We start from the raw sequence: 14,503 nt of genomic DNA, 5'->3' as shown, positions 1-14,503 counted from the left end.
TTTTCTCTGGAACTGCGGTATAGGAAAGGGGTCCCACATTGTGGTGGGCAAAGGCGACCAGTGTAATCTAACAATGAAAATAAAGCAGCACCGTGACCACCTTGGTCTGAATCATCGCTCGTTCCGCCTTGCAATGTACGATGTGCTAGAAAAGAAAAAATTTCACTGCTCTCCAAATACCATCAACATCTCTTGGTTTGTTTCTGTCCCTGGTAAGACCTGTTACCGCGTAATCGCGCGTCTGATTTTATCAACCAAATTTATAGCAGGCATAGTAGGGAATTGATACTCAGCGTTTGAGTTAAGCGTAGACGCGCAAGCAAAAAAACACGGGCGGTTTCGCTGGGGTTAACCATTAATTATCGTTGTCTAGCACCGTTAGTTCTGCTTCGCATGGTTTATCTTGACTTTCTATGCTATTGTGTAGCCTGAACATGTTTACTTAGGTTGATACTTCATATGATATAAGTTTGGGTCTTATTGCATCGTTTTAGACTTGTACTGCGGTAGAATTGGTCATTCTCTACATTCACAGATCACTGGGAGTACTAATTCCGCTCCAGGCGCAGAGGTGCAGCGGTTAAGCTACGCGCCACTGCCCTGCGATGGCAGGTTCTGCCATCGGTGGGGCTTGTGAGACCTATGGTGTTCCTGAGGAATCTTTCACGACTAATCCTTAAATTCAACTGCCAAGGTGGGCTCACAATCCTGTGGGCAGCTTGTTATGACGTCACAACGTCACGTGACCAATGGGGCCAACGTGACGTGCTAGAAGCAGGCTCCGTACAGACAGCAACCACTTTCCGGCGGAATGGAAGCGCTAGAGCACTAAAATGGCAACCTCAGGAATCGTTGACTCCCGACTCGGGAAGTAGTGATTACTATTATTCAGCCCAAATGCTGCACTTTAGCGAGCCGTTTGTTTTTCAAGTGGCCTCAACAACGTTTTATTTTAAGCGACCGGATAAGAGCCCCACTGCAGCGGAAAGCCGGCACCGTACCGAGGGAAGACACTAAAGAAATAAAAAAAATTAAAGCTGGCGGAGCGGGATGCGAACTCGTGGCGGCACTAAAAAATCAGTTCCGCTGGCTGCTACTTCAGACCACTACGCAGTCGCCACAGCTTTTTTTAAACGTGACATTTATAAGGTATAAAATATATTCTATTTACATTAACTAAATTATTTAGAAACCTTTGAGAAAAATTTGGAGGACGCTTAAGCTTCGTCTTTAAGAGTGAGACGCGACAGCGTGTCGTAGCGTTGCCGAGGAGTACACGGAACGCCACCGCCTGTTCGGCGCGACGCGTTGCCCGTTGGACAATTTAAGGAAAGGACGCCTGTCTCACATATCTCGGCGGACACGCGAACCGGGTCGTAAGGGTCGATCGATGGATCGATCGATCGATCAATCAATCAATCAATCAATCAATCAATCAATCAATCAATCAATCAATCAATCAATCAATCAATCAATCAATCAATCCTTAACGCTGTTACGCTAAAATCCCTTCCCTTACGGCGCTGTTTAGGTGTCCACCGAGATGCGCCATTTTTCGCTCACGGCCAAAGACGCCGATGCTGACGCCGACCACACCGGCTTTTCTGCGACACGCGCTTTTTCACAATGTCGCGTTAATACGCTACGAAACACATCGCAAAAAGACAGCAGCAGAGCAGTAGACGCGAGGAATAGGCTGAGCGCATCACCAATGAGTGCCACTCCGGTTTTAAGTCGGTCGGTTCATACACTTCCCTAATTTGAACAATCAGGTGGGAGAAATCCTAACATCCTGCTTGCGCGAACTGCCAAGCTATCGCGCTGCGCTTGCAATGTCGTCGTCTTCGTGACGTAGCTGCGTTCACGATAGTTGTTGAAAGTGCCAGTCTTCCACGCTTTAGTTTGAAAGAGCGGTCTTCATCATCTTCCATCCGTGCGCGGGGAGGCGTCATCAGACGAGCATGCAGCAAATCGCACGAAATGGCGAGAGATTAGAAGCAGTGAAATTCTGATGACCCAGTGCCATCGCAATGCCATCGGGTAATGGTAATTAAGCGACCTACAAAATTTTCTTGTTCTGAGTCTATTCTGTGCATAGCGCTTATGGTAATTATCGTCGTAAACGCTACTTAATTGATTTATTCTACTGTTGGCGTACGTTAGTTTTTGTAAACAGACAGAACAACGCGCTGACTGATTTTAGCAGTCCATTTTAGCAGTGGGCATGGCAGCAGCAAACGAGGCAGCATGCTAAGCAATCCTTTTTGCTTTGCTATCCAGGTTAGTGATTTCAAATCGGCAAATTGCTACAGGAGTGATGATCGCTTGCTAGTACTGCAGCGCTGCCCACTGTGTGTTCAGCGTTTTCTTTCTTTCGTGATTGCATTATCAAGAGATCTGTTGTCTTGTGGCGGTGTTGAAACAAATTCTTGCCCGATTGAAAAACTAATGCTATGGGAATTGCTAGAAGGCCAGAGCAAGATTAATCCAACAAAGGGGGGCCTGCAGGCGTCGAAGACATAACTGAGAATAACTTTCCGGTTTCACTGAGCGAATTGATGGCACTGAGGGACAGTTTTCTGGACTAAATGTGTTAGCTACGAAGTTAAAAGACATGGAATCGGCAATATCGGTACTTCAGGAACAGCGTAGTACCGTTAGGAAGCCTATAGACGATTTATAATACAGAGGCAGGAGAAATTAACTGATCATTTTCGGAATAAAGCAACTTAGCGAGGGGACTAGCGAAGAAGTGGAAAAAAAAAGTAATTGATGGTGTTTTTTTTTCTTGAACACGGTTTAACAGTGAGTTGTGTGGAAAGATGCCACAGGGTTGGTAAAACGGAAATATATAAGGTGCGACAAGTCGTTTTGAAACTCCTGGACTTCTATGAAAAAATTTCAATATTGCCATTAGGCTATTAACTCAAAAAGACAAAAAACAACTCAAAATGCAAGCACCAAAAAGCTCGAAATCATTAACTGAATACTTTTCTAAACGAGTAAAGGAAATACGGAAACAACAGTAGAAGTGCTCTGAAGAAAAGGGAAAGAGGGCGCCAAGCTTTAAAGCTAATCTATGCGCCAAGCTTTAAAGCTAATCTATGATAAGCGTACTGTATGGCTGGGATGAAACAAGAGCTCCTAGCTTTGGGCTTAGAAAGAAATCGAACTGACTGCGGACATAAGAGATCTCAGACCCTGAAAATACTAAATACTAAATCAGTTAGAGGCTCTTCTGCTTTTGCATGGCTCTGTATTGTTAACGCAGAAACTTGCCTTAACAATACAGTGTTTGGCAGTGAGTTCGTTACCATTGGCTACAGTTCTTACCAAAAAGATCTTGATGATGGAGGTGGAGATGTCAGCATTCTTAAATCATTCGTGGGAATTTTACCAATGCCTTAGCATTTTTGCACATTGCATTTTTTGAACAACATACCATAGAAACGTTAGATATATTATTGGAGCAATGTACAGGCCCCCTAGCACTACCGTTGCCGTATTAGACGAACTGGAACAATATTTGTGCACGAATTTTAAAACCGATAATAGTATTATATTGTCAGGATATTTTAATTTGAATGAAGTAGACTGTTCAATTTTTTTCAGTTAAAAGGCATGACCCCCAACATACAGCTACGTTTGACATTGCTTTTACCTTCGACTTATTGGAAATTCTAGAAGAAAATATATACTTCAGGACAATGCTCGACCTTTTATTTGTTAGCGGATCACTTACTGCCAAAACAAATAGCCAGATAGTAGATGGAATATCAGACCACAAAGCTGTACTGCTCACTACTGCAGACCGACGCTTTAGATAAGACCTTAATTTTCATCCTATCAAAGCTTTTCTCGAGCTTTTCTCGAGATTGATTATAAGTATCGCGAACTCTCGATCACTGATGACTTCACTTGAACTAAGCACATTGACTACATAATGGCTAATATTTATCGCAAGTTCTTTCTGAGGAGAGCTTTGAGACTTTCTACTCCTTTTGTCTGACTGCTCGCACACAAAAATGTAATTCTGTCGATACTAGACTATGAGTGCGTTATTTGGGACACTTTCACTAAAGCTTACACTAATAAGGTATATATATAGCTCTATATATAGCTTTCATTGATTACGAGAAAGCATTCGACTCAGTGGAAACCTCAGCAGTCATACAGGCATTGCGTAATCAGGGGGTAGAAGAGCCTTATGTCAAAATACTGGAAGATATATATAGCAACTGCACAGCTACTATAGTCCTCCATAAAGTCAGCAATAAAATTCCAATAAGGAAGGGCGTCAGGCAAGGAGACACGATATCGCCAATGCTGTTCACCGCATGTTTGCAGGAGGTATTTCGAGGCCTGAATTGGGAACAGTTGGGAATAAGAATAAATGGAGAATACCTAAATAATCTGAGATTTGCTGATGACATTGCCTTGCTGAGTCACTCAGGAGGTGAACTGCAAATCATGATCAACGAGTTAGACAGGCAGAGCAGATCGATGGGTCTAAAAATTAACATGCAGAAAACCAAGGTAATGTTCAACAGTCTAGCAAGGGAACAACAGTTCACAATTGGCAGCGACAGCCTAGAAATTGTGCCGGAATACGTCTACTTAGGGCAGGTAGTGACAGCTGATCCGGATCATGAGAGGGAGATAACTAGAAGGATAAGAATGGGGTGGAGCGCATATGGCAAATTCTCGCAGATCATGAGTGGCAGTTTACCAATTTCCCTCAAGAGGAAAGTGTACAACAGCATAATCTTACCGGTACTCACCTACGGGGCAGAAACGTGGAGGCTAACGAAAAGAGTTCAGCTTAAGTTAAGGACAACGCAGCGAGCCATGGAAAGAAAAAATGATAGCTGTAACGTTAAGAGATCGGAAGCGGGCAGAGTGGGTGAGGGAACAAACACGGGTTAATGACATCCTAGTCGAAATCAAGAGAAAGAAATGGGCTTGGGCAGGGCATGTGATGCGAAGGCAAGATAACCGCTGGTCTTTAAGGGTAACGGAGTGGGTTCCAAGAGAAAGTAAGCGTAGCAGGGGGCGGCAGAAGGTTAGATGGGCGGATGAGATGAAGAAGTTTGCAGGCAAAGGGTGGATGCAGCTGGCAAAGGATAGGGTTAATTGGAGAGACATGGGAGAGGCCTTTGCCCTGCAGTGGGTGTAGTAAGGCTGATGATGATGATGATGATGAATAAGGTAGAAAAGGTGCAACGAAACGCAGTTCGCTTCATTTATAATATATTTGGACCTACGTCAGTGACAGAACTAACAAAAGCGGACTTGCCCCCATTAGCGCAATGAAACCGCGTGTCATGACAAAAATTCCTCTTTCAATTTATTAACGGTCACTATACGGCAGATCTCATGAGATTAATTTCTTTTTCGTCTGTTTACGACAACTGGCAAAGACATAGCCGCACAGTAACGCCATTTACCACGCATAATAGCCGTTTTAAATATTATTTCATTCCACGAATAGTAATTTAACGGAATCTCCTAACCAATGACCACCTTTGAAAATCATCTATATCGACATTTCTTTCAGTATTGTTTAAAAATCAGTTGTGTATGCTTATTTTCCAAAATTTTCAAGCTACCTTATTCTGGGTTCTTGTGCTCATTGCCCGTGTTTTACGTTGTGTTTACTTAACCTGTATGCCACCCTGCTAAAATCCCCAGTGGTGATTAAAGTGTAAGCAAAATAAATACAGATAGCAATGAAATGTTATAAGTGCAGGGCACATGTACGCATGCAGTGCGTGCCAGAAGGAAAGGAAGTGTGATATTCTAGGGCCCAACTCGTAACTGTCTCGGTTTGATCCCACGTATTAGCTCAAACAGCTCAAACACACGTACTCGCACACACACAACAGTATAAGCATCTAGCCTCTCGTAAAATAGAGCCTTGAGGGCTTGTCTGTTATGTATATTACTCAGTAATATCTTTAGCAGTTGCAGACCAGAAAATATGGCTCGAAATTTAAGAGAAGTTTCTGACGGGCTAGTTGGTGCATTTCTAATGAATAGCGTGCGCTAACCGGACGAACACAGGAAACCTTGCGCTTCTTTCCTCTTCTCCAAGGTTTCCAGGGTTCGTCCTGTTAGCGCACGCTATTCGTTAGAATTTTAAAGTGACTGGTAGTGAGGGTGAGGGCGAGGGAGGGGCGGATAACTTTTCAAAATGAGGGCGAGGGAGGGCCATGGATTCAAAACTGAGGGTGAGGGAGGAAAAGTAAAAATGGGAGCATTTGCCCACCCCTGTTAGTGGCATACAGTCAACTGCGGCCGCAGGCTCGACACCATCAGGGAGGCGTTCATGCAGTCAAGGAAGGCCAGAGCACGCCGGCCGAAAAGAGTCGTGCGCTGACGCAAAAGCGCTTGCGTATGACACTCCTCATTTTCCTATCACTGTTGCGATTTTCTTTATTTGAAACGTTCCTTTGTGTTGGCGCCTCGTAGCTGCGCGTAGAGCTTTCGTGCAGGTCCACTTCACATTGCTACTTGCCTGAGTTGTGACAGGCAGGGTGCTGAAACTTGTCGGCTGATTTTCTGTACGTAGTATGTGCAGTTTAACTCACATGAGTTATCGTCCTTCCGCACCGTGAAAACAAGAAAAAAATCTTTCAGTGCTTATCATTCTCGGATTCCCTCCAAACCATGCCTCAGCACAACCGAAAGCTTTGTATCACCCAGCAGAAGTATAAGGGGCGCTCCTTAGCACTGTTTTGGCGGCGCCCCCTAGGTAGCGCAAGAGGCGGCTTTGCGGGAAATTTTGCAGCTGGAAGGGCCAAAAGGTCCCGGCTTTACGCAGCGCGCGCGCAGTCCTTCGTCCTCACCGGCGTGCAGGCGTCGATCGAGGTCCTTGATATGCTCGAACTTCCTGATGCTCTCGGCGGGCGCCTCGAGCGGGTGATAGGAGTTGCCCACGTGAACCGCTTGGTGGGACAGGTACAGCAGCAGCGGCTGAACAGGGAAAGAACAGGAACAAGTCAGTGTAGGCCTCGCACGAATCCGCAAAGGCAGCCGAGCCGAAGCTGGCACTCTCTTTAGACTGCGTGAGAGAGACACTGATTACCCCCCCCCCCCCCCCCCCGTTCAGCTTTCTTTCGCAATACACGCCGATTGTCCGGGTGTTTCTGGCTACTTTCATGTGTCTTTTCCTTAGGAAAAGTAGATTTCAAACGAATATTTTACAGCGATAGCTGTTAGGCGCCCATCCCTGGTTTTCTCGTCGCGGTCGGCGTAAACGGCGGGTCGCATAAGCCTACGGGTGGCTCTGTTTGGAACAGCCGCCGGCCAGTGCAGGAGTGCATCACGTGGCCACTACACCAGTGGCCACGTGACTAAACGCCTAAACTAAACTAAACGCCTGAACAGTAACCGTCCTGTGAGTTTTTTTTGTCCCGCCACGCGATCCAATCTCGTGATGTCGATTATATATAGTGATTATTTATTTAAAATAACAAAAGGAAGGTAAAAGATGTTTGCTCACCCCGGCATCTGCCAACACTAATCGGCGGCACCTGAGCTGGGGTTGCGGAAATAAAGGATAGCAGGCAGTTTGAAGAAGTGAAACGAAAGAGGTGAGGGGATAGCAGGAAAGAGATAGGGGTGAGGGCATATATACACTATTTACAAGTTGTAATTCAATTGTTCAGGCTGCGCGCGTGCGCCAACGAACATTGATGTCGATTCCGAATATGGATTTTCGATCACCGCTACGAAGTGAATGCTGGTGTAGCCTAGTCTCGGGAATGTGCTCGCAAAACAGTGCCGCCACGTGATCCCAGTTTGTCGGCGAGAACCTCCGGTGGCGTTGACACCTGCATTTCATATTTAAACCTCTTCTAGCCTTCGAAAGAGCCCGTTGCAATGAACATTATAAACAATTCGGAAGAAACTCTTCAATCTCCTTTGGTTGCTACTACGTGGCGCATGGCTGAAACATTAAAGAAAAACGCTTTGACATCATCCGTGACTAAGAAAGAGAACGGGTGCGAAACTGGGTGTGAATGGCAGCTAGGCTTAGCGGCGGCGCTGTCCCTAATTCCTGGTAATGAGTAGTCGCTTTGTCGTTAGAATGCGGAAATTCATCGATACAGGACAACTTCCCCTTTGTCTTCCTTTTAGCTTTAACGTCGAACGCGTTTATTCTCTAAGGCTATGGTGGAGGTAAAACCCAACAGTACTATTTACAAGCTCTCAATGACAGGTTGCGTCCATGGCTAACTCGGAATTTTTGGCGACTTACTACCACTAATATCAGGAACACTGAACATGGAGCAGATAATAAACAGCTGCCAGACGACTGACACGCGTTAAACACTGAGTGCTGTGACGAGCCCCATATGTAGTGATTTCTAGTAGCTAAAGCAAGCTGCGGATTTACAGCAGCCGATAAAATGCCGGTGGAAGCTACCAACTCCCGTGCGCACATCAAAGGCATTTAGACCCAGCTTTGAGCGGTACGCTGAATTTTGTTTTTATTTTAAAGAATAAATAATGGCGGAGGCTCAGCCTGACCTCAGTAAACACACAGATCACCATAACCATGCAGAGATGGCACTAAAGAAATCGAGCTTTTTAATGCACAAGACAATTCTGATTCGGCTGAGTTAGCTTCAGATGGGCAGAACATGCGTAAAGGGTTATCGGAGAAAAGGCCCAGCGCCGTGAAGCGAGCAGCTTTAACCGCTGGCGCCGTACCCCGGGCCATGCGCCAGAGCTGGTGACGTGCTACCCAGGTTTGAGCTGCGCATTTACCTGGTATATATAGGGCGAATAAGAGAAACATTTCGAAATTCCTTCCACTCGCTGCATGCATACTCACTGGCTAGAACATATTCCTCTTTCCGAATCCGTCCAGTTCATGCGGGACAGTTACACCCTTACCAGAAGTGGTTCGAACATACGCGATGCGCAGGGCGGCCACCGAGCTATAATTACCATCGACGCGTGCCCCAAGTACCTTTGAGTAGTTATGAGAACGAATCACATCCACTGCCTCATCAGTGAACAAGGTTGTGGAATACTGGCCGGCCTTGTCACTGACGATAGAGAAGTCACGGCGCAGGTCCAGGCCCCAGGAAGACAGCGTTTTTCCATGAAGGGTGTACGTCTGCAAGAAGACATTGGGCGCTCAGTGCTGCAGAGCGAGCTGTTCAGGGTCTGTCCAGGAAAGCGAAAGATGGTGTCCCTGCATATTTTGCACTGCCACATTCAGAGGTGGGTATTTGATCTGAAAAATCTCGACCTCACGTCAACCTCAAAAAAAACATTTGCCTACCTCACTCAACATCAACCTCATCAGTTGAGGTTTAGGTCTCCTGAGACACCCTCACCTCAATTTTCCTGAGGCCACTGCCGCCCTCACTCAACCTCACCTCAACCACAAAACTTGAGGTTGAGGTTGGCTGCCCGACCTCAGAAAACAAACAAAAGAACAAAAAGCGATTAAGTTTTTCAGTTAAAATAGTTCTGAGAATCCTGTGTGACAGGAAAGCCAAAATGATGATGGTGTTATTTAATAAGGTGTGTACAAACACTATTGATATGCACACAGTATAGGAGAAGCTTAATCTGGGATGAACCCTTGCAGAGTTCATGGCTTGCGGGCAGGGATGTCCCATACGCTATTACCATTAGTACGTCGGTGAGTATTTTACCTGTGTAAATATTCGGCAACCTGCTTCGTGTATGCATATATATACTTGTTCCTATTGAATGCTTCTCGTTCATTCATGCACGAACCGGCAATTGACAAACCTTCTACGCCATCCACCAGAAATTGGGAGGCGGGGGAAGGTATTCGCGATACTCTTTTTAGACTCGACAATAGCGAATGTAAAGAAACTGGTCGTCGATGCACTTTCTAATGCGACGGCTACGCAGACGCATATCAGTATATTTCGATTTTCTAGCTCTGTCCGGCATACCGACAGGACTCAGCGTAGATAATTCTGTCACCCAGAAAACGCTCTTTTCAGTCCTCTGTATGCTGCCTTCGAAAACACTTAAGCTTCGATTGTAGTAGACCAACAGAGGCGCATTGTATTTCTGTCTGTGTAAAAGCGAGTGGCTTCTTTTACTAATGCGAAAGCATTAGATAGCGGACTGTCAATGTCGTATACGCAAAAAAATGTCAGCAAGAAACGGCAGCATGTGACGTCACAAGCCGACGAGTCACGCGACGAAGTCGATGACGTTACATAATTAATTAATGCTAATAATGTAACCAGGTAACGCTAATACTAATTAGTATAATTAAAGATGGCATCATATGAGTGTGACGTCATATCAGGTCTCGTGATAACCATGTAATGTGACGTCAAACTTAGTCACGTGATGACGAAGTAATATGACGTCACACTGTCACGTGTCAACAATGTAATTTCACATCATAGCAGGCCCCACCCACCCCTCCCACCCCAATTTCAAGATCCATATGAGATCCGACATTACTACACATGCGATTGTGGCTCGGCTTGAGCCAGTGTGCAGGCCTGTGCACTTTCCATTTCTTTCTTCCTGGCAACAACAGACAGACAGACAGACAGACAGACAGACAGACAGACAGACAGACAGACAGACAGACAGACAGACAGACAGACAGACAGACAGACAGACAGACAGACAGACAGACAGACAGACAGACAGACAGACAGACAGTGTGATGACCCCATAATGCGCAGGTCCACACGGGACGGAGAGGCAAAGAGACACCGTATGGCTCAGTTTAAACAAACAGGTATATTCAATAATTACACATGATTAAGATTATACATCAGAGGCTGGGGCGTCCGAGCTTACGTGCCGACGACTTCATGGGGGCGATGGAGTGGCTCCGGAGTTGGGCTCGAGCGGTTGCTGGCAGAAGCTGCACGCCGTCGGGCTTCGGCGCTGAAGGCCCTCTTGGCGAACGATGTCGTCCTGAGCGTCCCCCTTCCGTACTGCTTCTCGATTTTTATATCCTCTTCTCCACACTCCCTAGGGTGAGGACGCCCACGCCGGAGGGGAAGGAGGGGGGCTAGGGCTTTCACTTGGGCGCACAAACATACCACCGCACTTATTGTCTCGCCCCCCATCACGTGTTGAGTCCGAGGGAAAGAAGGTTGTCTTCGCGGTAGCGCATAGCGTCGGCTGTGGTACGGCGCGCTCTGGCCCGCTGACAGTTCCCGCGGGTCACCGGCCTCCATTCTTCATCCATCAACTGACACTCGCTCCTCAAGGTAAGGCGCGCTCTGGATCGCTGACAGTTCCCTTGTCCTGGAATGTGCCCGGGAGGGCCGCCCCTGGAACCGCCACGCCAATTGGGGAGGATAAAGCCTGTTTCCCCGCGGCGGTGGCGGTGGGTCTGGTTGGGTCCGGTTGGGCTTAGAACCCTTCGTTCTGGTTGTCACTCTCAACGAGCATGGCTGGGTAATTGATGATGCCTGTCATCTGGGTCTCCGTCTACGCCGCGCCGTCGAACGTGGAACCTCGTAGCACACACAAGGAATGTACCTCGTAGCACACACAAGGAATGTACCTCGTAGCACACACAAGGAATCTACCTCGTAGCACACAAGGAATGTCACACTCGCTCACCCTCCAGAAGAATGTTCTCCGAACATTTGAGTCCCTGCAGCTCCCCTTGTCTTTCTGAATCGCCTCGCACAGTGCGTCCGACAAAACACTTTTCGCTGCACTCAACACCACTGCACAACACCATATGCCTCCGCTGTCATAACTGGCGTCTCCAGGGGCAGCACTGATCTTCTTTTACAGATAAACATGAAACTCAGCACCCAAGCCTCTCCTTTCTAGTCCAAACTGGACGAAATAAATTTACCACAGTTACAAAGGAGCTCCCACTTCTAGCACGATCACGGCACAGACAAAAATATAGATAACGAAAGGAAGTAGGGCAGGTTCTGCATGCGCTCCGCATGCTCTCCTGTGAAGGTGTTACTTAATGACAGAAAGGTTTAACTACTAACTCCGATAACTTAACACATACGCATATAGCAATGTTATGAGCTGCGGCATTACACAATTCTGACCAGTTCACAACTCCGCTCTGTTTACACCATTAGTCCGACTTAGCTTTCCGATTTCGCAGCGGATATCGGCCTTCATGAGTCATACTAAGTAAGTCTGTGACCCTTTGTCTGCTTTGGGACTCGCGAGGGCTCGTGGCAGGAGCCTCTCCTGGCGTTATCTGCGCGGCAACCTCGCGCGCTTCTTTTTCTAGCAATGCATGAAGTAAATCCGGTGGCATTCCGGCCGTCACCTCTGGCGCCTGCCGAACAAATGCAGGAGAGGGCGTTTCTTGCGAACTATCTGCGCGCTCCGCTTCACTTCTGTCCCCATCAAAATCCGCGCTTTCCCTTTCCTCATTTCGTGAATACTGAACCGGTGCCGACTTGAGGCGATTTGCGTGTATCCTTATCAAGCGCCGGTTCACGTCTCGGACTCTGAAGTTTACCGGAGAAAGCTTCTCGACAACCTCGCACGGTCCGCTCCACTTCGTCTGGAACTTACGAGCTAGCCCAATCTGCCTTTGGCAATTTCAATGTACACGCTGTCCCCCACATTAAATGGCGCGTCTCTAGCACTGCGATCGTGCACCTCCTTCCTGCGCTTCGCCGCTTTCTTTAAGGCCTCCTTTGCGATGTCCCTCGCCACTTGCAAGCGCGATTCTAGCTCCACCTTATAGTCGTCCAGTGAAGCGTATGGGACACGACGGGGGCCCTCTGGCACTTCACTAGGCTGGTCCGGGTCTCGGCCGTAGAGAAGAAAGAATGGCGATTCGCCCGTGCTCTCGTGTGCTGCGGAATTGTAGGCAAACATTGCATACGGGAGCCACAAGTCCCAGTCCCGCTGGTCGCGCGAAACAAAATGCGACAGGAACCCGGCCACGGTTTGGTTCAGTCGCTCCAGCGCGCCGTTGCAAGCCGGATGGTACGGTGTTGACTGTTTCTTAGCGATCTTAAGCAGCTCGCAAACTCTCCTCATTAGCTGCGACACGAAGTTCGTTCCCCGATCTGTCAAGAGTTGCCTCGGGGGTCCATGTCGGAGCACGATCTGTTCGACAAATGCTCTTGCAACCGTGTCTGCCTTCTGATCTGGGAGTGCTACCGCATCCGCGTATTTTGAAAGGTGGTCGACAAATACTAAAATGTACTTGTTTCCGGAAGTGGTCGTGGGCAATGGGCCCATTATGTCCATACCTGTCCGCTCGAAGGGAGCCGAAACCTCAGGGAACGGCTGAATTGGAGCTGGTCTTCGTCCCTTGGGTGTTTTTCTTTCGAGACAGGAATGACACTTCGCACAGTAGTCTCTAACATCCTGTCGCATGCCACTCCAAAAGTACAAACGCTCCACACGCCTGCGTGTCTTCGCTACGCCAAAATGACCGGCGCATGGCGCATCGTGAAACGCGCGAAGAACCCTTTCTGTCCACGACCGAGGTATGACGACTCTCTCCCAAGCGGTTTTCTCTGGTCTCCCTTTCCTGGTTGGCCTCGTGCGCCGACACAGGGTGCCGTCTTTGCCAATGAAATAACCTAGCTGTTCGGGGTGAGACGGTGCGCCCTCTAAGCTTTCGATTATTCGCTTCAGGTCAGGATCTTTGCACTGCTCTGTGCGTAATTCGGCGGGGTCGACTACGGGGACAAACTCATCTATAGCTGCCACGGCAGCTGTGCGGCTGAGTGCATCAGCATTCAGATGCGTCTTTCCTGACTTGTGCTCAACTTCAAAGCAGTATTCCTGCAGGTGTAGATTCCATCTAGCGAGTCGCGAGCTAGGGTCCCTGACACTCATCACCCATTTCAGAGGATGGCAGTCTGTGACTAGCTTGAATTTGCGGCCGTAAAGGTAGCATCTGAAGTGCTTTACTGCCCAGACAACGGCGAGGCACTCCCTTTCCGTAGCTCCGTACTTTTGCTCTGTGGGGCTCAGCTGTCGGCTAGCAAAAGCAACGGGATGTTCTTTGCCCTCGATAACCTGAGAGAGCACGGCACCAACTGCGAACTTTGACGCATCTGTGGCCATAACGAAGGGCAAATTAAAATCCGGGTGGCGCAACAGCGGTGCACTCATTAGCTTCCTTTTCAGGGCCCCAAAAGCATTCTCCGCGTTTTAGTCCCAGCGAAAGGCGACATTTTTGTCTGTTAAGGCGGTGAGCGGCTTAGCAAGCTTGGCGAACTCCTCTATGTGCCTTCGGTAGTAACCGATCAGGCCGAGAAACTGCCGGACCTGGCGGACGCTAGTCGGGGATGGAAAATCTGAGACACACCTTAGTTTCTCAGGGTCCGGTCGCACGCCGTCAGCTGAAACAACGTGCCCGAGGTATTTCACCTCGTTTTTGAGGAATTGGCACTTAGAGGGCTTCAGCTTGAGACCCGCTCCTCTTAGTCGCACCAAAACCTGCTCAATATCGCGCAAATGGTTCTCAAAACTTTCACTGTATATGATAATGTCATCCATATACACGAAGCACAGCCTC

At 47.8% G+C, this 14,503-nt stretch overlaps 1 pseudogene across 1 annotated transcript in view; it reads right to left on the bottom strand.

Moving 5' to 3' along the window:
- Positions 1 to 14,503, bottom strand: part of LOC144103244 (arylsulfatase B-like) — a 113,367-nt pseudogene that overhangs the window by 59,494 nt on the left and 39,370 nt on the right. The window contains exons 6-7 of the transcript XR_013308279.1: positions 8,981 to 9,130; positions 6,849 to 6,975 (exon numbers count right to left, since the gene is read on the bottom strand). The product of XR_013308279.1 is annotated as an arylsulfatase B-like (transcript). The remainder of the gene's footprint in view (positions 1 to 6,848; positions 6,976 to 8,980; positions 9,131 to 14,503) is intronic.

This window comes from Amblyomma americanum, chromosome 9, assembly GCF_052857255.1.
Source record: "Amblyomma americanum isolate KBUSLIRL-KWMA chromosome 9, ASM5285725v1, whole genome shotgun sequence".
Classification (NCBI taxonomy): domain Eukaryota; kingdom Metazoa; phylum Arthropoda; class Arachnida; order Ixodida; family Ixodidae; genus Amblyomma; species Amblyomma americanum.
The sequence above is the reverse complement of the archived record's forward strand: the minus strand, read 5'-3'. Positions and strand labels throughout refer to the sequence as shown.